Source organism: Biomphalaria glabrata, chromosome 16, assembly GCF_947242115.1.
Source record: "Biomphalaria glabrata chromosome 16, xgBioGlab47.1, whole genome shotgun sequence".
In the NCBI taxonomy this organism is placed as follows: Eukaryota; Metazoa; Mollusca; class Gastropoda; family Planorbidae; genus Biomphalaria; species Biomphalaria glabrata.
This window is the reverse complement of record NC_074726.1, coordinates 31,312,744-31,336,633: the sequence shown is the minus strand read 5'-3', so window position 1 is coordinate 31,336,633 and position 23,890 is coordinate 31,312,744. Positions and strand designations below refer to the sequence as shown.

General features: G+C 33.0%; 1 pseudogene; it reads right to left on the bottom strand.

The window, feature by feature from the left end:
* LOC129923309 (dynein axonemal heavy chain 6-like) overlaps positions 1-23,890 on the bottom strand; it is a 95,113-nt pseudogene that overhangs the window by 63,033 nt on the left and 8,190 nt on the right.

Genomic DNA, 23,890 nt, shown 5'->3' with positions numbered 1-23,890 from the left:
ATTAATAAAGATTATTTTGCCTCTATTGATGCTATTACTTCTATGATTGTATTTATTTCAGTTCTAATTAACATTACTGATTAGATTGGAAACAATAATTAAATAAATTAAAAATAATGATAACAGTAATTTAAACATAACCTCATTGAATGTTTTGTACACAATTTCTGCCATAAGTTTGTGGAAGAAAAGCTTGTCTTCATTGTTAATCAGTCGATCATGGAACACTCTTTGAGTCTCGTGAATAAATAGACAAACAATTTGAATTTTTTCACGGAAGATTCCTGCATCAGCCTGCAATATACCTACAAAACAATAAAATGTCATTACAAATTTGAAAATTCTAACAGAAAATGAAATTGAGATTCTAGCAATAAAATTACAAGGAAATGGTTTGTTAAAAAAAAAAAAAAAAAAGAGTAAAAGTGAAAGAAGAAATAGAATTTTTGCTATAATTTCATCCTATGAAAATATCAATCTAAAAATACTATTAAAAAAAAAATTCAGAAAGTCCAAACCATTTTTGTGAGACTTTGTAATCTATTTTTAAAAAATTTGTTTAATTAACCCCCTGCTTCTGTTACTGTAAATTAATGTAGCTCTAATTAAACAATCTGTGCTTTTATTGTGGAACTATTTAAAGTTGTTTGATATGAAATTGAATTTATCAACTTCTTCATTGAAGAGCTGTTTCTCAATAATGTTAGTTTACTTTTATTTGTAATCAGAACCAGTCTGCATTCTAGGCCTTATGGTCACTCTCGAGCTTTGAGGTGATAATAATTTTCAAACAACAATTCTTTCACTTAGACATTCTAAAGCTTTGTTTTCTTTTCATAGTTTCTGATTCACAGTACTAGTCGAACAATATTTTCAGTGGTATTTTAAAGCTATTTTCATATCATCTTGCAATTAATTATAATTATATCAACAGTAATTATTATAATATGGGATATAGAAAAGGTGCAAATTTCATGAAATTTTGTTTTTTAAATGCTTAGTAGCAGACAATTTATAAAGTAGAATGCTGACCTTGGACTACTTTAGAAAGGTCTCTCAGATTGAAAACGTAGTGAGATTTGGCAGGCGTAGGAAGTAGGTCTGAGCTCATTCTAAAATAGAGTTCAACAGCTGAGTTAACTATTGGTTCAGCTAATGTACGGGCATTGCGAGAGAAGTCTAGTAAAAACCCATTGATGATTGCCTGGAAGTAAAAGTGAAGTCAAACATAATAGGCCCAATAACCTAAACTATGTTTTTATTATTAAGTAAATACTTTGTTCAATGACTGAAAGAGGCCAACAAAGTCTTTACCAAATGTATTTTAATTTACTAGTCAAAAAAGTTATATTTTATCTAATTATCTTTTTTTTTCCACAAATAGTTGAAAACATTTTATATTTCAATAAATTGTAATTTATTTCAATGTGTGTTATAGGACAGACATTCTATCTGAATTAAAGATTAGAACATCCTAGTCCAGACCTGACAGGAGTGACCAACATGACAACATTCACAAATACTAAATGACCAGGCAGTTTACCCTGACATTTGAGAATGTAGTCAATACAATTTACAATCACTATTTTTTTTACTGAAAGTATATATTACACTCGATATTATAAGTATAAAATATCAATACCATTAAAAATTAAATTATAACATATTTAAGTGAGGCCCTTGTTAAAATGGTTGCCTGATGATAGGGTAGGAGCTCTGGACTATTGTCTGAATGGTTCCTAGTTCAAACACAGTCACATCCTCCGCCTACCTGAGGGAGGTTTGGGCTACAATGTAATAATCTTTTAATTTTGAAGGAACATCGAAAACACATCAAAAGCAAAAACAAATATTGTACTAAAGAAAAGTATCCATAAAAAAAACAACTCTGTACTTACTAAAAACATCTGTTTCAGGCTCATTTCAGTTGGGGATGGGATGGTGAACATGGAAAAATGTCGAAATAACCTTGGTGACACAGGATTTCTACCGCCACCAGGAGGCGAACAGGCAGCAGCAAGGGTTACATCCTGTAACAGAAAAAATTGTTAGAGTCAGTGCACAAAGCTGTGTAGCAGTGCATCAGCTTTTTTTCTTTTAAAATTGACTAAAAGAGAATTTGAAAGATTATTTCATGGAATCTTGAACACAGGATTAAATATGTCCACTTTGCTGATTGTCAGTAATGGCTTCTCTGGTTTGAGGATAGATTATTTTGTGAAAGCCTATATATCTCCACACCTGTACCTTCTTGGCAGCACTAAATTCTCTAATTCTGATAATATAACTTTTGGTTGCCAACTTTCACTTCAGAATAGATTCAGAAACAGGACTGTCATTTCAAACCAAATTTCTTAAGTGAAATAAACACTCAAAATATCTTTAAGAATGTTAAATATTAAAAGTGCTACTTGGAACTCTTGTTTTGCTGAGTGAATATATCTGAATTAAATTGATCATCTGAACTTTTGTGTTGCAAAGCATATTTATTCTCTTAACAAAATCTATTCCATCATTTAATGACATTAACACACACACACATATATACTTTTTTTGGGGTAAGTTTCTACAAGGCTGGAGGAGTAAAGATGATAAAGACACTTTTTAAGATTTGCAACAGGATCTGGCAGTCAAGAGACTGGCCCAAGCCCTGGTTTCAAACACTCATCATCACCCTGCTAAAAAAAGGCTATTTGCAACTCTGTCAAAACTACCATGCCTCATAAGCCATCCCAGCAAAGTCCTGTTAAAAATTATATTATACCATCTAAAACCAATAGATGACAAAAATTTTAGTAGGACAAGAAGGTTTTAGACAAGGTCACAGCACAACAGAAAAAAATCCTAAGCTTCAGGATACTCTGTCAAGTCTTAATAGATTTTAAGAAAGCTTTCAACATCAAAGGTTACAAAGGTACTGCAAGCATTAAAGGAAGAAAAATTACTAACTTGTGCTTTGCTGAATACATAGATGGTCTGGCAGGGACTAGCTTACTAGTTGCTCAAAGACAAGACTTCCACAGCATAGGGTATGCAAATCAATGTTGAAAAAACACTAATTATGACTCTAGTAGCCAACAGACATTAGTATTGGAGACTTAAAGAAAGTTGACAAGTGTCAGTAAATTTAAATACCTAAGAGCTATTGTTTCAGATAAAGAAACCAAAACTGAACTACTGGCCAGTTCACAGGAGCACTTGGTTAACTCATAGCAATTTAGAAAGACAAATGTATAGCCCTCCACACTTAAATCAGACTTTGGTCATGGCCACATTCTTATATGCTTGAACTGCAGAACTATAGAGGAGGATCCTGGCCATAGATATATGCTATAGAATGATCCTAATTATCACATACAAAGACTTAAACATAAACAAATAATTAGATACTGGATCACAATGACAATTGGGCCCAGAGATGACCTGCTAACCACTGTCAATAACAGAAAACTAAAACTTTATGACCATATTCCTTTATGACCACAAGGTCTTCAGGGCTCGCAAAAAACTTTCTGCAGGGAACAGAACCAGGAAATAGAAGAGGCAGCACAGAAAGAGATAGGAAGACAACATAAAAGAATGGATGACCAGTCATTGAAAGAGATTCTATTAAAGGCAAAAAAAAACAACCAGAGAGGAATGGAGAAAGACAGTCGACAGATCATGCGTGGTGTCCCAACAGTTAAACAGGCTAAGGGATAGGTGAATTCTTTAAATGATATTTGCAATGACAAAATTGAATACTTTTATATTTATGCCTATTTAAAACAACTTTATAGTCTCTTCACAGCTTGTCAGTCCAAGGTGGAATTAGTTTTAATGATTTCAAAATTGCAGTCAAAGAGGGTTTCCAGTATGAGCCATTCTGAATCTTTTAAAATTATTTAACATTTTATATCATGGCGAGCCAGTATATTAAGAATGCTACCCTCTAAATATATAAAGGGTAAAAAAAAGTGGTCCACATTGCAAGACTCTCCCCATTGTTCTTTGGCTGTTGTTATCATGCCAGGTACATCAGTTTACAAGAATCGATTACAAGGTCGCCACACTTTGTCATCAGTGTATATAAAAACAATGAGATGCCCCTGTACATTAGAGAACTGATTACTCCATAAGTCCCCCAGAGAGCCCTACGCTCAATGGACTCAACGCTTTTAGTGGTGCCATGTTTCTCCCTCAAAAGCTACGGTCTGCAGGCTTTTTCAGTGCACAGACCAAAGGTTTGGAACACACTCCCCATTGATCTCAGACAGACAACATGCTATACCACTTTTAAGAAGAACATTAAGACCTACTTGTTTAAAACTTTTTTAGATTAGTTTTTGATTTCTATTGTCGTGTTTGTGTTTGTAATGTTATTACAGCGCCTTGAGCCTACATTTTGTTTGTTAACAGCGCTTTATAAATAAAATTATTAAATTATTATCATCAAAAATCTTCAACTCATACACATGCACTCAAACAGTAAACATTTTGTTATCCTTTATGAAAAAAAAACGTTCGCAATTATTTTTAGCACCTGAATCTCTTTCCAGAACATTGTTTCTCTGTCATATAAACCATCAAAGTCGAGATACTGTCGTAAAAGTTCAATAGGTGGCTGAGAGCCGTACGTGTCCAGTTTGGGCATGTTGAGATCGTCAATAAATATGACTACTCGTTTACCTTGAGGTGCACCTGTACACAGAGAAAAGCATGACAGAAGGACATTGGTATGAATAATGAACATTGATAAAAGTTTTGAGCAGGAATTAAGATGTAATTATACCGGTACTTTTCAAGAGTTGTATGTTACTACTATGGTCTTGTATGTCAGCCATTAAGGATAGAATGGCTGCCTGGCCATGCGGTTTGCGCACTAGACTGTCATTCAGATTTATCAATGGTCCAGGGTTCAAACCCTGCCCGCTCCCATCCCTGTCATCCTGCAGGAGGTTTGGACTAGGAAGTAATTATCTTCAACTCTGAAAGAACATTTTACAAATATGTAGGTAAAGGCGGGGCTTTAAGTCAAAAGGGCAGGTCGTCACAAATCCTCAAAAACATAATCTGATGCGCTATCGAAAATGTAAGACTACAGTTGAGATGCTTATAGAAACATATATAAATGATGGTCAATTATAGCCCCTGCCACTTCTTTGTTCACCACCTACATCTATTGGACTGTACTGTTTTTTTAATTGCTCTAAAAGTGGAGTTCAATTTTCTGAAATTTTGTAATTAAACATTAATACTACTGAAACATTAGGTCAGTTTTAGACTATAATGTCACCATGCATTAGTTAAACATTGAAATTGTTCTTATTCTTAATTTCAATCAATCAAAAAGTTAGTTAATATAATGTATTAAAAATTGCTCTAGGACATGTTGACCCTTGATCATGATGAAGCATGTGGAAAATATTAAAAGTACAATTAGGCTACAAGCAGATACCATGTCATTATGCTGTCATTACTCTGAACTACCTAACAGCACAATGTTATGTACACTACAGTTGATGTGTGGAAAGCAAACAAGAAAAAAGAAATGCAGGTTAAATTAAGACCTGACAAGTTTTCTTGAAAGAACTTGAAAAAAACATTTAAAGTTGCAACTGATCACTGCCTCAGAAACATTTCATAAGTTTACTAGGTAGACCTGAGAGAATCAGGAAAAAAAATAACTAAAAATACACAAAGCATAGACTAAAAATCAGCTTGCTGAGTTAATTGGGTCACAGGGCATTATCAAAAGAAACGCCAAAGCTGAGAGGGGAAAGAAAATTGTTGTAGCTGCTATTGGAACTGTCCAAAACAGGATATAAAAACCACTCTTTCACCACCAGCAGGTATATTGAAAGGACAAAGTCTATTTTTCATACTGCTTTTAGCCACAACCATGATCCAATTATGGTGATTTGTTACCCCAAGCCATGTGTCAAGTTACCCCTGTGTGGGGTAACATGCCACAACTTCAACCAAACAACTTTTTTGTTTTATAACTTTAAAAAAAAAAAAGAAAAAAAAAAAAAGAAATGTAGCCTATTTTGTTTGTTCTACTAATTTTTTGAATGCATTTGTTGCAATGTGTGAAGTGTGTTACTTATACATAGATGTAACCCATCCAGACATCATTTGTTAAACAGATGTAACCCATCCAGACATCATTTGTTAAACAGATGTAACCCATCCAGACAATCATTTGGGGCAGGGAACCACTCTAGATCCTTAAAGCATAGCTGGCAAAGCGTATCAAGTGATATGTTTTTATATGTGTTTCAAACATTGAAGATGTTATAGAACTATATGTGTGTTAGTCATTAAAGACATATATGTTAGTTTTTAAAAGATTTTTGTTGGTCATTAGAGAAGTGCATATTAGCAGTTGAACACAAAATGTTTGTTAGTAGTTGAGGAAGAACATGATCTCTTTCTCAACGTGCGCTCTTCATATGTTTTTTTGCAATAAGCCCCTGTCGATTCTTTTTGCACATAAGATCAAAACAGTAGCCTATATAGCCTGCAAACCTTGACTCAATTGGTAGGGTTTTGAAAATATAGAAAATTATTTTATTTTAAGTAATCAATTTTTAGCATAAAATGATATTTAATTTTATAATTACTGAAATTAATTTTAGTACTAAAAATATCTTGAGAGAGTAAATAAAGAAATTAATAAGTCAGGATATTAACCAAAAAGACATACAAAAAAAAAAAAAAAAAAAAAAACTGAGATCAGACATTTAGTTTAAAACATAAGACTGTATAAGAAGTTAAAATGTTACAGTTATAGACAAAAAAATAAATTTACCAATAACATTTTTCTTTCGTTTCTCCAACTTCCCTTCAATAATTTCCTGAGTTCTTCCGCTGCTGGTTTGCGCAGAAAAGTTAATGCAAACTGGTACGTAGTTCATTCTCTCAGAGATGCGATCAAGTAAATCTCTTACTATCACAGACTAGAGCAAGTTGAAGGAGACAATATATTCATTCTTTCAGATATGCAGTCAATTATTTCAATTACACAAACATTAACCAATCAAGAAATATTCAGAAGTTGCAACATTTTTTTTTTTAAGTTATAGTTTAAACAAAAACATTAAATCAACATCTTATAATCATATCTTTAATGAAGGTAAATTGGTAAACTAATTTCATACTACCTTGCCCATGCCTGTCCCTCCTGTAAAGAGCACTGGTTTTTGAACAGAAAGTAACCGCTCTAGGAAGTAGCCATAACGTGCTGTGTCCACAGTGGGCACCATCATTTTAAAAAATGAAATGGATTTGTCAAATCGAAAGGATGAGACAAGACGTTCCCACAGATCCATTCTCTTTGAGTCCACCTCAATGTAATAGCTCCATAAAGGATATGTTCCTGGCAGCTGAAAGGTTATATTAATAATAGAGAAACACTCCATCTTGCAAATAATTTCAATGTTCATAACTTCAGTATTCTTTTTAAGGACAACATAACATCAAATTTAAACAGAACATGTTGTCATTTCAATAGTACTTCAGCAGTGCATCTAGAATGCACTACATCTAGACTTCTTTCCAGCTACTAGATTACTCACTGAAGTAAGCTATAAGCAAGCACCAGTATTCAAAATGCACTCAAGACTCACCCGTCTCTGTATCCAATCAAAAAAACTATTTTTTATGCTTATAAAGAAGACTCCTTGGTGTATGTTTTGTTAATTGTTTTCTACTATCACTACCAATGTAGTCTTTTACTAGATGGGTCTAGTTTTTAATAAAGTCAATAGGTTTAGTGAGTAGAAGAAATATACCCAGTTCTTTAAGGTCCAAATTTGTTGTTATATTATCCAACAATGAAATCAACTCTAAGCCAGTTCAGCACTAAATTGTCTATGATGTATAAATAGAATATCTGATTGAAACTATCAACACACAATATTGTTTCAGTTACCTTGGCATCTTGATTTTCATCAAATTGTTGTCGTATAAACAGATCAAAAGCATCTCTGTACTCATCATTGAGGTTACCCCCAAGAGCCCAAAGGTAACAAAACACAAAGATCTGGCACAGAAATCGAAACATCTTGGAGGATTCTAGTGACCAGTCAAATTGACCAAGCTTGTAGAAGAAAATGGCTTCAAGCAACTTACAAAATGAGTTTATTTTGCTGATATCTACCTGGAAAATAAGAGTACAGATCTAAATGTTGAGAATTCTTAAGTCTACATTGAAACTAATTTGTTCTTACTGGTATGGATATAGTTCTTTAAGATACTTTGTATTTAATCCAACATCATTTTTAAAAAGCACTGGAATCTTTCTTGGCACCCTGATGGGTCAACCTTAGCAAATAGCATCTGCATGCTTCTATCATTACATTATTCACTACCTTCCATCTCTATCCATTTAACAGTGTAATGATATAATCTTGAAATTCAAAAAGGTGAATACACATTATCATATACACTGCACAACATTTTTTTTTTTGGTTAAATAATTAGAGTTTACAAAAATATCCTATTCAATTACAAATCTATATCTTAAACTAAAAATGAAGAAATGGAATCAGTAGCAAGCACCTGCTGACTGTCGCGGGTGAAGCTACGGCTAGATCCTGCACCTCAAAGATCATGTGGATGTAAGGTGTAAATTTGATTCTCTCACTATTGGCTAAGCATAACATTTTGTTGTCGTCTAACACTGTGTTCATGTTCTCTATCCATAATGCATCCACAGGGCCGTCACATACTATCCACTGATGATCTTTGGTTGTGTCCTAAACAGTTCAAAATAATGCCGAATGTATTCACAGGCTAGTCACAATAATATACATTTACACTTCATACTCATGTGAATAATGTAACCTACTATTACACTTATCGTTTAGTAAACAATATATTCTAACACTTATCTTAACGCAATATTTTCCTGCACATTTTCAAACTAAATCTAACTGCTAAACTCTTACGTTGACACAAAACCTGACAGTCAGTCCCATCAGCCCATCTTTCCACTCAAGCGTTTGTTTGTCCACACCTCCATATAATTCATTCATAGTTATAGATTTTGGATTCATAACATACACATGAACTGGTTGATAGAATTCATTCTGTACACCTTGATTGTACAAACTGGTCAAGGCTTTTTCTAGAATCTAATGAAACAAGTCATCAAAACTTTAGAACATTTTTTTGCTTAAATAGATAGGGTTATTATATATTTAGTACCATGAAAATGAAAAAGAGACAGACAGAGAAATCGATGGGAGGACAACATAAAGAATGGACGGGCCTGCCATTGAAAGAGGTTCTAACTAAGGCAAAAGTCCAAGAGGAATGGAGAAAGACAGTCGATGAATCTTGCCATGGTGCCCCAATGGTCCAACAGACTAAGGGATAGGTAAAGGTAAATTGATTTAGAATTAAAATACATATTATACCTATTCTAATGTTATGTCTTTTCCAATGTAATATCAGATCTGATGCTTAATCTAATGCCTTAATAAGGTTGAAGCACAAACACTACACAATACACATTCACCAAACTTTAGGCATTGGCAGTTAATCTTTTCATTCACAATAACTGAATATTGTTGTTTTTTTAAATTGTGTAAAAAAATATTATGAACAGAATGAAAAGCGTTTAGGTTACAAGCTAAATAGTTAGGAAGGAACTGCACCAAATAACTAGCAATGAGTCTGACTACCCTACAAAACATCAGGGGTAGGTAACAAAGAGCTCAGATCATTTAAACAACTGCACAACAAAGCCTGCCAGGTGTCAAAATTTGAATAGATTCTTTTTACTTTCCAAATAACTGTCTTTTATTTTCTTTTTTCATTTTAATGATGCTGTTAGAATATTTTCAAAGAAAATTTGACAACAGTTAATAATTGTTTATTTTGGTTGAGTAAAAAATTTCAGATAACCCTTGAGCAGCTGTATGCATTGTAAGACATAATTGCCTTAAAATATCAATGATTCTTAACCTACACCTACATCATGAAAAAATTCAGAAAACTCAGAACCTGTCCAAAATAGCTCAAACAACACATGTATTTTTTACATCTAACAGTCCATCTTTAAATGTTCTAAGTGTAAAAGATAGTCTTTAATATATTTTAACTCTTTCTCTCCTACTGACGATACCAGCGTTGATTCCACCAGAATGTGGTAAATAATTATGGAGAGAAAGAGTTAAATTTGTTCAAATTGTTATACATAATTCCAAGGGAGGAGCCTTTTTTATTTCTTGTCTTTGTCTCACTGGTGCCACAGAGAAAGTTGATATTGAATGTGTTTAATTATTGATTGTTATTAACTTTCAATGTATAGACCTAAGAAACAAGGTCATTGTACAACAAAAGGACATAATGTGGATAGATGACTATATATTTTTTTTAAATACTAGCTTAGTAGATCATGTACTTTTGATGGATTCCTAATTAGCATCATTAAACTCTGCTTTTAGGCCCTGTTTCAAACTTTTCAAATGCAAGAACATAAAGTCATTCATTTAAAAACAAATGCAATCTTTCATTTGAAGAAAATATGCTTGAATGTGATGACTGAGAATTGTGTGAGTCATAGAGTGAATGAAAACTTACAAGTTTAATATTTACGTACCTAGATTTGATTTGATTGGGATTTTAGGCACATCAGCACAATTTAGGCCATGTCCTGCCTGCAGTCCTCCTAAGGACTACTCTCTCTCTACATAACAGGGGCTAAATTCTATACAGTTAAATCATTAAAATCAAGGTCTATTCACAGTTAAAATAGTAAGGGTAGTAAAAATTTAATAATTTGGTAAAAATCTAATGTAAATAGTACATGTTCACATATTCATAAATCAGATCTTTGTAGACAACCCCATTTCCCGGATAAAGCCCAGTACCTTCCCAGGGTCGACATTGTCGAATAGTGTTTTTAAGTTAGTGGCTCTAAAACACTACAATTAGAATGGCTACAAATGTAATACACTACCCTGTAAATTGTGGTCTTTCCACCCCCAGTTGGTCCAACTAACATAACACCATGTCTGACAATCATAGTCTCCAAGAACTGTATCACTTTCACAACTTGTGTGTCCACCACTTGGAGCTTCATTTCTAGTTGGATGTTCATGATCTCATCTTTCAGCTGGCCATAATCATGTTCTGGTATGTTAACACCAGGAAAAAGATCTGAAAGTATGGCCTGCAAAACATTATAAAACCACTCAGTGAACAAGTTTCATAACTATTTCTTCACATTATTAATACTTTTTTTTATTCCACCCAAAATATAATTTTTTAAATTTTGATTTATCTGTAAGAAATATTCTGTTTAATGCTGGTGATAAAACCATAAGAAAAACTTTCCACAAATGAATTGATAATTCATAGATAACAATGTTTGTCTAAAAACTAATTAAAAGCTTAAGCTCCATGTAAGTAAATACACATTATTAACATGCAATATGAGTGATAATTTAGTTTATGGCATAATAATAATATACAGTTTTTACTATTGTATGGTTCAGTAAGCTTATAATCAGAAGTAGGGCCTACATGAATAGACGTAGTGGTTTATTAATCAACTGATTGATTTATCCATTCATCAAATGGTTCACATTTATTACAGGGCTTAACACTGTGGTTTTTACTTCATCTTTCTTTTGTTTTGACATTTGTTGGAAGAGTTTATATATATAGCTGTTAGTCTTTTATAACAGTTCAAAGCATAAAAATAAACAAATAATAGTGATACTTATACTAATAATAATAATAAATGAAAAAGTAAAAACCGAGTTACTTGAAACAGTTTAGCATCGTTGAACAAAAACTTTGGAAGATTGCTAACACGAAGCGCTCGAATCAGAACTACATCTTCCGGTTTGTCAGGATTCTGTCTTTTTAAACTGCCAGCCATAACCAGGACAGATTTAACAGCTCGCATACCTAAAACAAAATGTGTACATTATCATAAATTTGCTTTTTACCTAAATGAAACATATGAGCACATTTTATTTGAGTGTGTACATGTCTTTAGCTTTAGGATATAATTATTCATGAGTGTCTACTATTTTCTAGGACAGTATTATTTATGAGTGTGTACTTTTTTTCTAGGAAATACTTATTTAAGAATGTGTCAAGGTTATTACCAAAGTCATAATGATCTTGTTGCGAGAGTTGTTCACTACACAGTTTGTACATTTGAACCATTTTCTTGGCTAATGTTCTGGAGGACTCAAATCCTTCTGAGTACAAGATAACTTCAGCAATCAGACCTAAAAGAAAAGAAGCAATAAAATATTGCCAGATTTTTGAACTGGAAATAATTTATCTACAAGGAGTCACTTTGTACAGGAGTGACAATAAACTACATATAAACATCATCTGTAAGTTGATAAAAATGATATATAATAAACACTACAGCTGCATACATAAACTAAAAGAAAAAGAGAACACATAAGGACTAATAGCATTCATGGAAAAAGCTTCATTTGTCTTACAGCTGAAAATAAATGAATATTGAGAGGAGATGAAAAGAATTAGCCCAAGTTCCCATCATCTGGATAGAGAAACAATATAGCATATCTAGCATAATATCCAAGCCATCTCAAATGACAGAGGCTGAGAAAGAAATTGCATGCGATACCAAAGATAACAAGAATAAAACATCCAAAAAGATCACTCCACTTTGTACTGGTTCATAGGTTTAGGTTCTATTTTTGTTGTCTTTAAATAAATAAATCTACTAAGGAGTCAATCTTCGGCTCGAACCATGCAAAGTAAACAACAAGACAATGGCCTGTTCTGCACAATGCTTCTATAGTTTGTTCAGGCCTCCATGACAGGCATCACATGTACTTGCAGATTTGGGCCTTTTGGGATTTTTCTAAACACTTAGCCATTGTTGTACTTGTGGCTTTTGAATACTACTAAGGAAAAGACCTTCTAGATGTTTCATCCTCTTACCATAATCTGGTACCATCATTGATATAGGTCTAAACAAAGCCTGTAAATTATCAGGTAATTCTGTCCGTCCAGCGTAACCAGGATTCATAGTGATGAAGGCTGCACATGTATGAACCAGTTTGATCTCACGCCCTTCAAACATGAACCTATTGAGCTATAGAGGGAGACAACATAGAAAACGTTGTTCTTACCAGTCTAGTAATCTAGTGAGACTAAAGAGAGAGACAATTTTTTTTTGTTTTTAACACTAATCAGGTTAACCAATTTCATTACCAAATCTCCTTGACCATAACCTACACGGAAACATACATGCACTACATGCAATTACCAAGCTTCTATCTAGGGATTTTAAAACTTAGAATAAACGCACCCACCTCTCAAACCATCACTAAAACAGAGGTAATGATAATGAATAGTCAACAGTAAATAGGAAATAATGATTAAGACGATCTCAGGACTATATTAATATACGGTGTGATGTCAAAAAAAATATATATATGAAAGTTTTAAATTGCAACATGAGAAAATACAAGAAACTGCTTGACACACATAGAATTTGGAAAAATAAGTAAAACAAAAACACTGCCCATGATGAAATAATGATGTCTGCTTATGATGAAATATTGCTGTGTTATTCTGATGAAATATTGCTGTGTTCATCTAATGAAATATTAGTGTGTTTTTCTGATGAAATATTGGTGTGTTATTCTGATAACTCTTTGAAAGATTGATTTTGTTTCTCTTTTTAAACCAGAGTGGCTGATTTATTCATATTTACATAGACACTTGTATCTACTTGATTATAATATGGAAAGTTTGCAGTAGTATTAGTATTTAGTATAAAAATTCCAAACCTATCATTCAAAACCTACAACTTAGAAAAGTCTATAGACTTGTGAGGAGCAGAATAAATTGAATAAGATTATAGGAATGAGGCACATTTTCTCACACTGACCTTTGTATTTTATAATGAAGGACTTATTGGAGTTAATATGGTGTCTTTATTTACTGTGCCTTGTACAAATGAAGTTATTTATTTCTTAGTCTGCAACACTTTTCATAAATAATACTGCCAAAAAAACTAAGCCTAACGATGTTCGCCACTTTTTCAAGAGAACAATGTTTTAGTCTGATTAATTACATTGATTGTTTAACTCCCTTTCCATATAATATTTAAACAAAAACACTCTTCTTTTAGTAGGCAATAATGGAGATTAATAAAGGACTAGATTGAAACACTAGAGGCAAGCATGTAGGCCTTGAGTTTCATGTCAAAAAAACAAACAAACATGTAGTCCTTGAGTTTTACGCCAAAAACAAACAACAAAAAAACATGTAGGCCTTGAGTTTCATGCTGAAATATAATCTAATAAAGGTAAACTTTCATCTGGGTCGTTAGACCTAATAGAAACACGAGAAATCTTCATTCAGAAACCTAGAACCTAAGTATTTACTTTCATGCACAATGTTCGATATGAAAATATTATTTTCTCATTAGATTCCTTTGCTAATAATTTTTTTTGTCTTTATTACAGCTTATTCTATATTATGATAACCAGATCTAAGTAATTACATTTTGATAAAAGTCACTTTATCTTGATTAGTCATTATTTTATTTATTTTCAGGTAACACTTTTTAATCGACACTTTCTTTGGTGGTAAGACATGCTTCATATTTGCTGCTTTAGCTTCATGCCTATGTTACTTTTGAATCCTGCCTTATCTACTTTTGATTCCTACCTTAGCTACTTTGGCATTTCTGATAGTAATAAGTTGTTGAGCAATAACAGATAAAACTTCAATATTGATTCGGTTGAACTCATCAAAACAGCACCAGGCCCCTGACTGTGCTAGCCCAGAGAAGAATCCTCCCATCATCTGGAAGAATACAATGGAAATTGAAACTATCAGTTATGTTAAAATAACATAAAATTTTAACATCTAATAATTGCTCAATAAAACAGTATTTAATATAGCTGAAGAAGTCAAACCATAGAGTAATCATTATCATCATTGACAGACCTCTGTCCTAAGATGACTATGGCTATCCCATAGAGCCTTCCTTGTTAGGGCTATAGTGCCCATGCATACTATGTAGAACCTGGTAGTTCCAGTCTTTTCCATTTAACTAGCTAGGTCAGCTGAGATCATTGCTACATCATTGCTGCATTACTGCTACATGGCTGTTCAATGAATGTCTCTCTACCACTTCTCTATACATGGTGAAGTCTAGATCCATGTCCATGTCTTTCCAAGCATTTATTTGCTCTTCTATTCATATTGTTACAATCTCTCCTCTACTGCTCAGGCTCTCTTCAAACTGCACCACACGACACAACGAACTAAAAAAACCTCACAACTCATCAGGGCTCCAAAGTAACAGTAGCAATTTAATTTCAAATACATTACAAATACTGTACGGTTGGCAACAACATCACACTAACTCGTCTGGTCACATTGCGAGGTAACGTGAAGTCCAGTCTTTCTAACACACTCGCTCTTATATAGTCTCTACTGGCCTTCTAGAATGGGATGGAACGTTCTTGGCCACTCAGAATGATCACAATCGCCATGACTTGCATGCGTAATATTTACACACAGGTCATTGCCGAACTGGCGTGTACTGTCACTGGTCACAGTTGACCGCTCATCCTGCGCTGGACTGTGGCGATTTGAGTAGGCTTAAAACACACAGCACTACCCCCAACTGTGTCACCACCAGGTTTACAACAATATGATTTGATGCATTCTGAAAACTTCATTTGTACATGATGATCACACCTTTATCATCAAGATAGTTAAGCAACTATTTTCTATTTAAAAGTAGGGATCACCACAAAGGTTTTTTTTCCTTTTGATCACATCCACTTGGCAGAGGTGGGGGCTTGTTTCACATACATTGACCATGTTTTGTACTCAGAACGCATGTATTGTAGACTTGCATCTTTTTGGGGTGAGTTTTAGTTTTATCAGACTTGTGAGCCTAGTCTAATGAAAATGGAAGCAGCCTTCCCTTCCAATAGCATATTAAGGATTACATGAAGTTTAGAACACTAGAGCATCGCCAATAAAAACACACACAAAAAAAAAAATATAAATCAAGAGAGGATTAATTTATTTCTGGTATAGAATCTTAAAATATATTGTGTTAATATAATTATCTAAGTCACTGAGCCTTGTGGAGTCTTATGTCATTCAGTTCTGTAGTGTTTATGTCACCCAGTCTCATCAGTCACAACAATATGTAAGCCATTAGCCATGGTGTTTTTCAATGAAAGTAAGCCTCTTTATACCATTTAGCTATGGTTTGTCTGCCCCTCAGCCATGGTGTCTCTGCCTAAAGGCAGCACGGAAAACCAACTCCTAGATACCCCCTCCCCCCACAAATGAGATTGGACCAAAAGCGCTCTGAGCATGCTATAAGCATGAAAGTAGCGCTATATAAAAGCTATAATAATAATAATAAGTCAATGAACAGTTTGAACTAAATATTCAATATTCACTAATTCAAATAAAGTCTTTATAAAAGAAACATAATTATATTTAAGGTCCTAATCACCTTATAATCCAAGCTGTCTGAACAATTAAACACTACACACCATATAGCTTTAGCCAAATCTTTAGTTGTTTCAGTCTTTCCAGTACCAGCTGGACCTGCAGGTGCTCCACCTAGATCAAGTTGTAGGGCTCCCATAAGGCAGAGATAGCATCTGTCCTATGAATGAGCAATGTGGCATGAATAGAAAACTAATGATAGAGATGGTTGCTGTTTTAATGCATTAACTAGAAAGATGATACTTATCCTTCTAGGAGGGAGAAAGAATTTTGTCAATGTCTCAATGATTGTGATTGTAACTATTTGTCAAAAAGTAACATCTGGCATCACTTGCAGACTTTGAGCTCCCATTCTACGAGATTACTAATGAATAAGGTACTAATATGTTAATCATAAAATCTTCAGGCTAGTTAAGCAACTGAGAATTTACAATTTAAAAGTAGGGATCTACACAAAAGTGGTAGTTGTTTTTTTTTTAAACTAAAAGCATTGCTATTAAGTTTAAAACTAAAAAATTTATTAGCAATTAATTCTGTTGTGTTCAGTAAATTTGTTAAACGTGTTTGCCCAGTTAATAATCATTGATGTAATAGATATGTCAACTTAGCTATTCAAATATTTTATCTTTTTAATTCAATAGAAATGTCCACTTGAATCCTCAAATAGTCAGCTAGGCATGTTCTGAAAATTAGTCAGGTCATGTCATATTATTCAAATGTTTTATCCTGACATTAATTCAAATGTTTTATCCTATCAATTGATCAAACCAATATGCCTGTCACTTGGAAAAATATAAATAGTCCAACGATACCCATATCAATAAACTTACAGTCAGAGGTGTAATCACTAGTCTAGGACAGGCTCCAAGGTACTCATAGCCATAGGTGTAGACAGCTATTGACATGCAGACAACACACTTGTCCACTGCTATATTCCAATAATATATGAGTTGTTTTTGCCAGTCAAAACTTAAAAGTTCTGATACCTGTTAACACAAGTTTTGTAGTTTCCTCATTTAACAAACAAATGAAAGAATCCCAAGGAGATTGAAATGGAATAAGACACAGACTGAATTCGCAAAGACTTAGTAGATCAAAAGAAATGCCACACCAAAAAAACTTGGCTAAAGAGATTTAAAGCTGCCAGCAGCTACAACTTACAACTAGACATATTTATAAGATATATCTCCTGTAGGTTGTAAATGTTTCCAATGCACAAGCAATGTTTCTATTCACATACAGAGAGAAAAATATTTTCGTTTTTTGTTCCTAGCATTATACTGAACCCAGAAAGATTTTTTATTTACATTCAGATGATAATGACATGGACCTAAAAAGACTAAAATGAGTCCTATAGTTACACCATAACCAAAACTATTCTTTCTTTTTAAAAACAATTTTTTGTCCCCAAAACACAGTTTGTAAAAGAGAAAGAATGAAACTGTAACTTATGATTTTTCTTTTCTATCTTTTTAAAAAGAAGATCTTGTATTTATTTAAATGATGTTGTTTTTTTTTACTATTAAGTCTTGAGTGCTGGCAATCAAATCATTAAATAAGAACAATCTGGTATATTGTATGTGTATTTTGAGTGAGTCTGGTGTGAATGTACATTTTGGTTTCTTATAGTTATAATGTTTTTTGTTTGGTGTAATGCACAAATTGTAAGACAAATTTCCATACGGATAATAAAGATTATTATTATTATTATTATAATTATAATTAACCACATTTGGGACATTCATGATTTTGTCATTTTTACAATGGATTACCATTTCAAAATTCCATTTGACTGATTCCATTTGACTGATTAAATTTGTAAAGCTTTGATTTATTCACAGGCATACTATTTTTAACAAGATTTTAAAGCTTTTGGTAATCTCAGGGCTGCATGTAAAGCAGCCCATTAATGCACATTTCACCAGTCATCTTTTAAGAATAGTTCTTGGTCTTTGTTGAATGAAGCAATATGCATTTATGAATGATGTCAAACAATGTGATTAAGCCATCAAATGGAATTTAATTATATTAGGAAGATTATAAAGTTTACTGTCTAAAATGTCTGACCTGTTTTTTCACCATTTCTGAAATTATGTCCCGTGCATGAACATTGATTGTAATAAGAGCGCAGAGTGTAGCTCGTGCCAGTTTAGGAAGTTCTCCTCTCACTGCCCCAGCTAGAAGATTTAACTCCTGTTGATAGAAAGTCACTTTTAAATTACTGATACATTTTAAGTGCTGATACATAATGGTAGAAAAGATAAGTTTTGTGAAATATAAAATCAAATAACAATTTTTTACTGTAAAGCTTCTTTGTTCAAAGTCCCTCATTCCCCTGATAACTGTTCGAGAGTCTCTAAGAATAGCTGTGACATCACGGGTCCACATCATTTGACATATAGTTAGAACAACCTAAATACAAATTTGATATTCAATTAAGAGCAATACTAAAATGGGTTAGCTCTGTTATATACAAAAGTCTGAGGTCAATATGAGATTAATTATCTTACTTGTCTTTGTTTGTTCTTTTCTTGACAGTCTTATAACTTAGCCCAGTCCCCTAATAGCTTGTCCTAATAACTTATAACTTAGCACAGTCACCTAATAGCTCGTCCTAATAACTTATAACTTAGCCCAGTCATCTAATAGCTTGTCCTAATAACTTATAACTTAGCCCAGTCACCTACTAGCTTGTCCTAATAACTTATAACTTAGCCCAGTCACCTAATAGCTTGTCCAAATAATGAAACATTTATTCTGCTTTTCTATAATTTGAATTGCTAGTACCTATATTCTTCTACTTGTTTATAATTTCACAAATTAAATTTGTTCTAACAGTCGATTATTTGTCCAAATAGTTAATTTGTGTCTTTGTACTCTATTATTTAATGTACCAACATCTAGTGTCCTATTAATTTATAATTAGCCCTCCTAGTTTATAATTTGTCCTTTATGTCAAAGATTTTTCTGAGAATCAATACTTTTTGTTATTGCTTTCATGTTTATTGCATGCTCAATGTACTATGGTCCAATCTCTTTTGTGGACCAGTGGAGGGGGGGGGGGGCATAGAAACAAGTTTCCCTCCTGCTTTTATGCACTCAGCAAACATAGCTCTGCTTAAGTCCAGATTCAAACTTGAGTCCCCATTGATTGGTGGCCAAGCCATAGCTCAGTGGTTTTGGCCTCTCAGCCAAACATCACACCAATTTTGTCCAACTGCTTTTGATTTGTTTTAAACGCATCAGTCATTTCTTCCAAAATGAAGATTATTAGTTAAAGCCTAAACTTAAACTCCTGCAGCATGGCAGGGGATGACTACTTGCAGGGTTCCAACATGGTACTATCCTGATGACAGAACAACCTTGTCTTTAATGGTAGTGTAACTAACTGTCAAGGTAAAAAAATGCTGAACTTCTCTTGATAAACAAAGCTGTGAAACCTAAAAAATATCATATTTTTATTTACCAAATATAGCGTAGATTAAAAAAAGCCATTCTATCATATAGACATAATAAATAACTTTTCAAAAGAATAGTAACAGTACCCATCATTTCTGCAGTCAAACAAATTGAAAATCATTTCTGCAGTCAAACTAATTGAATGGAGAAATTCTAATACTTTTTCTCAAGCTAACACGAAATAAAATGACGTACAAAAGTTATTTACTTACTTGTGAAGCATTAGACATAATTCAAGAAAGAAATGACATTGTCTCATTGTCTTTGATTGACTTTTTGCACAATCGTCGTATGCTGGCAAACATGGCTTCTTCCACTTTTCCGAGCCAATCTTCGACATTACCTCTTGCCTTCAAGCCCTATAAAAAAAAAGAATTGTAGGTAAAAAAATTTTTTTTATCCATAATGTAGACTATTTTCATAATTTAGGGTAAACATTTCTTCTTTACGTTAGACTCTGCTTTGTTGAGTCATTGACAAAGTTTGATTTTGAAGCCACAACCCCAATTTATTCTCATTGTTATTGTCCCTAATACCAATATTAGTAGGCTTATAGTTGCATTTAGTAGAAAGAAAATATAATGTTTAAGGTCACAATCACATTAGATTTTACAATGACAAAACATAACTCTCAATTTTTTGTTTAGGTAGTTCTTCACAGAGTCCATAATAAAATGTATTTAATGGCAATGTCTTTGATTCTGAAGATTCAGGGTGAACACAGTGGTTCACATGACTATGCAAACCCAATATTGACCTGCATATTTTGCCAAATCTAATGCAGACAAAGCATGGGTTTATTTAAGTTTTCTTTTTGTCTTCTGCACCTGTCTTTGGCCACATTATTAAATATAAAGCTAATCAGTTTCTGTAACAGATCTATGTTTTAATAAAAAGTATGTGTAATTCCTAAGCCATAAAATCCTAAACAAAAAAAAAAAAAGAAACTACTTACTTTGCCCAATCCAATTTTCTCTCCTTCTGGTGATATCATGCTTAATATGTCATTTGTAAATTGAATCTCTTCCTCTGTAGTTAAAAAATAAATTTAATAAATTACTTGTATTTTTTCAAGTTTTGAGTTAGAAAATATCAAGACACTATTAAGCTACTATAAATATACCAGGTGGAAGTCCCTCAACCACAGCAAACTCTAGTCTGTGTATAGCATCAAAACATTTACGTAAATGTGGTTGCACAGCCAATGGGTTTCGAGTCTGTGCAAGTATTTCAAGTAGTTCATCATTGGAGAGAAAGTAGAACCTTAGAAGAGACAGAAATTTATGCCGTCTACAAATATTATTTGGACAAAAATACAATCTAATCTCTTCTAAAAAAATACTAGCTCACTTTCTTAGCTATTACATCTATAGGTAACTCAAAGCTCCCAAAGTTGTTTTTTATATTCTGCATTTTAAAAAGTTTGTTTAAATGAGAAAATTGGACCAAAAAATTATTTAAATTATAAAGCAAAGGAAGCATTCTATTTGGGAAAAAAGATTCAAAATTTAAATTGCTTGTGAATACTCTAAAATAAATCTTAAGCTAAGTAATTGTTTTTTTTAAGAAAATTTCTTGACATAAAGAAGAGACATTTCTTTAAATAAAGATTTTAGTGTACTGTTTGTACCTATGTGTTAACTTAATCATTCATGTTAGCGTTAGGTTATGTTAATTAGAGCATTAACCAAGTCATTGATTCTATTAGTGCATGTAATCTAACCTAAAGCTTAACAATAATTTCTGTCTATAGCTAAGCTTAAATCTTGCCTTGGAAATGTAACACGCTTTGTTTCCAGGTAGGCTTCAAGACATTTCAGAATTGTATCCAATAATTCATTGTTATATTCAAATGTTTCCCAGAGACCTGTAAAGATTTCATTACTTTTAATGTAGAAATGTTTCATTTAAATATTTGTTTATGTTTTGTTCAAATACTTCCTAAAGTTACTGAAATAGAAAAAAAAATAAAAAATTTAATGACATTTTGACACCTTCAATAGAATCAGACAACAGACAAACAAACATTTCTCAAACCCTGTTCCTACATTTTGATACTTGCTCTACAATTTAAATGGTTGCACTACACTAATGAACTTGAAGATTAAGAGCCATAATCATAATCAGTAATATATATATACAATGTAAATATTACCATAGCTTTGATTATATCAATGAAATAAATATTTATTGTGTAGGGCTAAGAAGTACAAATTGAACTGAAAACAAACCTGGCTGTGTTCCATTACGTATAGCTAGAGGAGTTTTCTTTACTCTCCTCATGATTTCCTTGTAAGATCTGTCAACTTCAACAAACAGTTTGGCCTCTGAATATCAGGGGCACTAAAAATTGATTCTAAATATAGCCATGTCCTCTGACAGTTGATCCATGATTCCTGGAAAATAAATCTATTTCATAATGAGATGGCACAATTATAGACAGGGGAAAGAAACTGCAATCCATGGAACAAGGATCTAGGATAGTAGTATAATGAATTAGGATAAAATGGGGTAGCAAAAAGTTTGATAGAATAAAAGTCAGATAAATGGATTTAAACTGTAATGGAGGTCTGTGGCATTTTACGTCTCGAGAAACGATCTTTTCCATTTGCAACTTCTTGTGTGACTAAAGAGGCCAATCCTTGATTTTTCAAAGACATTACTGTCAGAGATGGAGTGACCTCTCCATAGCTGGGGGAAAGCCTGGGCGGTAAATTTGCGAGTGCTGGGCTGCCCACACGTCAGCACACGCCTCTCTAACGGAGATAAGAGGTGTTGAAATAGACGAAAAGCAATTGAAAAAAAATAGGACCTTAATATTTTAAAGAAAATAAACAGGATATAAATTGTATGTAAGAAGGTATAAAAATAACAATAACATAGTTGGAAAGCAATTCAAAAAAAAAGGACGGGATTGATGAGTTATATCAGTGTTTCCCAACTGTGTTCTACGAGGTCTGAATAGGTGGTCCATGAACTACTGGAATAATTAACTAGTAGGCCTAACTCTAGCCTCTCTTAAAAAATAAGCAAAGTGTTCCTCTAAATACTCAGAATGTAAAAGTGTCCATTTATGAAAAAGTTTGGAAAACATTGAGTTAGATTAACGGAAGTGTACACATTGATCTTTCAGATCTTGCAATCTATAGAGCAGATGATATAAAGCTCATCAGTTTCTCTGTTCAGTACTTAATGAGGGTGTCATGTCACCAGCACAACAAACAACTCTCTTTACATTTCTCAACGAATGAGTTAGAGTTGGGTGGACTCTGGTGCATCATACATAATTCAAATTCCCAGTCTTCACCAAGATTTGAACCAGAGACCTCTTGGTTTAGAAGCCAAGTGTTTCACCAATCAGCCACCATGGCCTCTGAATATCAACTGGAAAACCAAAAATATACAGAGGCAACAAACATGGTTAATACAGGGCAGGAAACTTGATAAAATATATATTTAACATATTTAACCCTTGGGAGAAACAACAAAGTGAAAGACTTTCTAAACTTTTAATAATTCATTATGAATAATAATAATAATAATCTTTATTATCCGTAAGGAAATTTGTCTTACAATTTGTGCATTACACCAAACAAAAAACATTATAACTATAAGAAACCAAAGTGTACATTCTAAACTTCTAACTACTTACCAAAGTCTTATTAAATAAACTGAGACTAGCTGCCCATTCTTCCACTTTGGTTTTAATGGGACCTACATGTCTTGATGACTGAATGGTCTGGATGTTAATGTTACTATCATCTAACAGTTGTTGAATCTCATCTGTGCTCCCAATTATATAGACATCTTTCTGATCTTTGTAAGGCAGTACAGGGAACTCCACATGCTTCCAGGCATCCACCACCTGAGCAAGATATTGAGACATAAGTTTCCTATTGTTTTCAGTGGAATTTACCAAAACAATGAATTACTTATTGTAAATTTATCT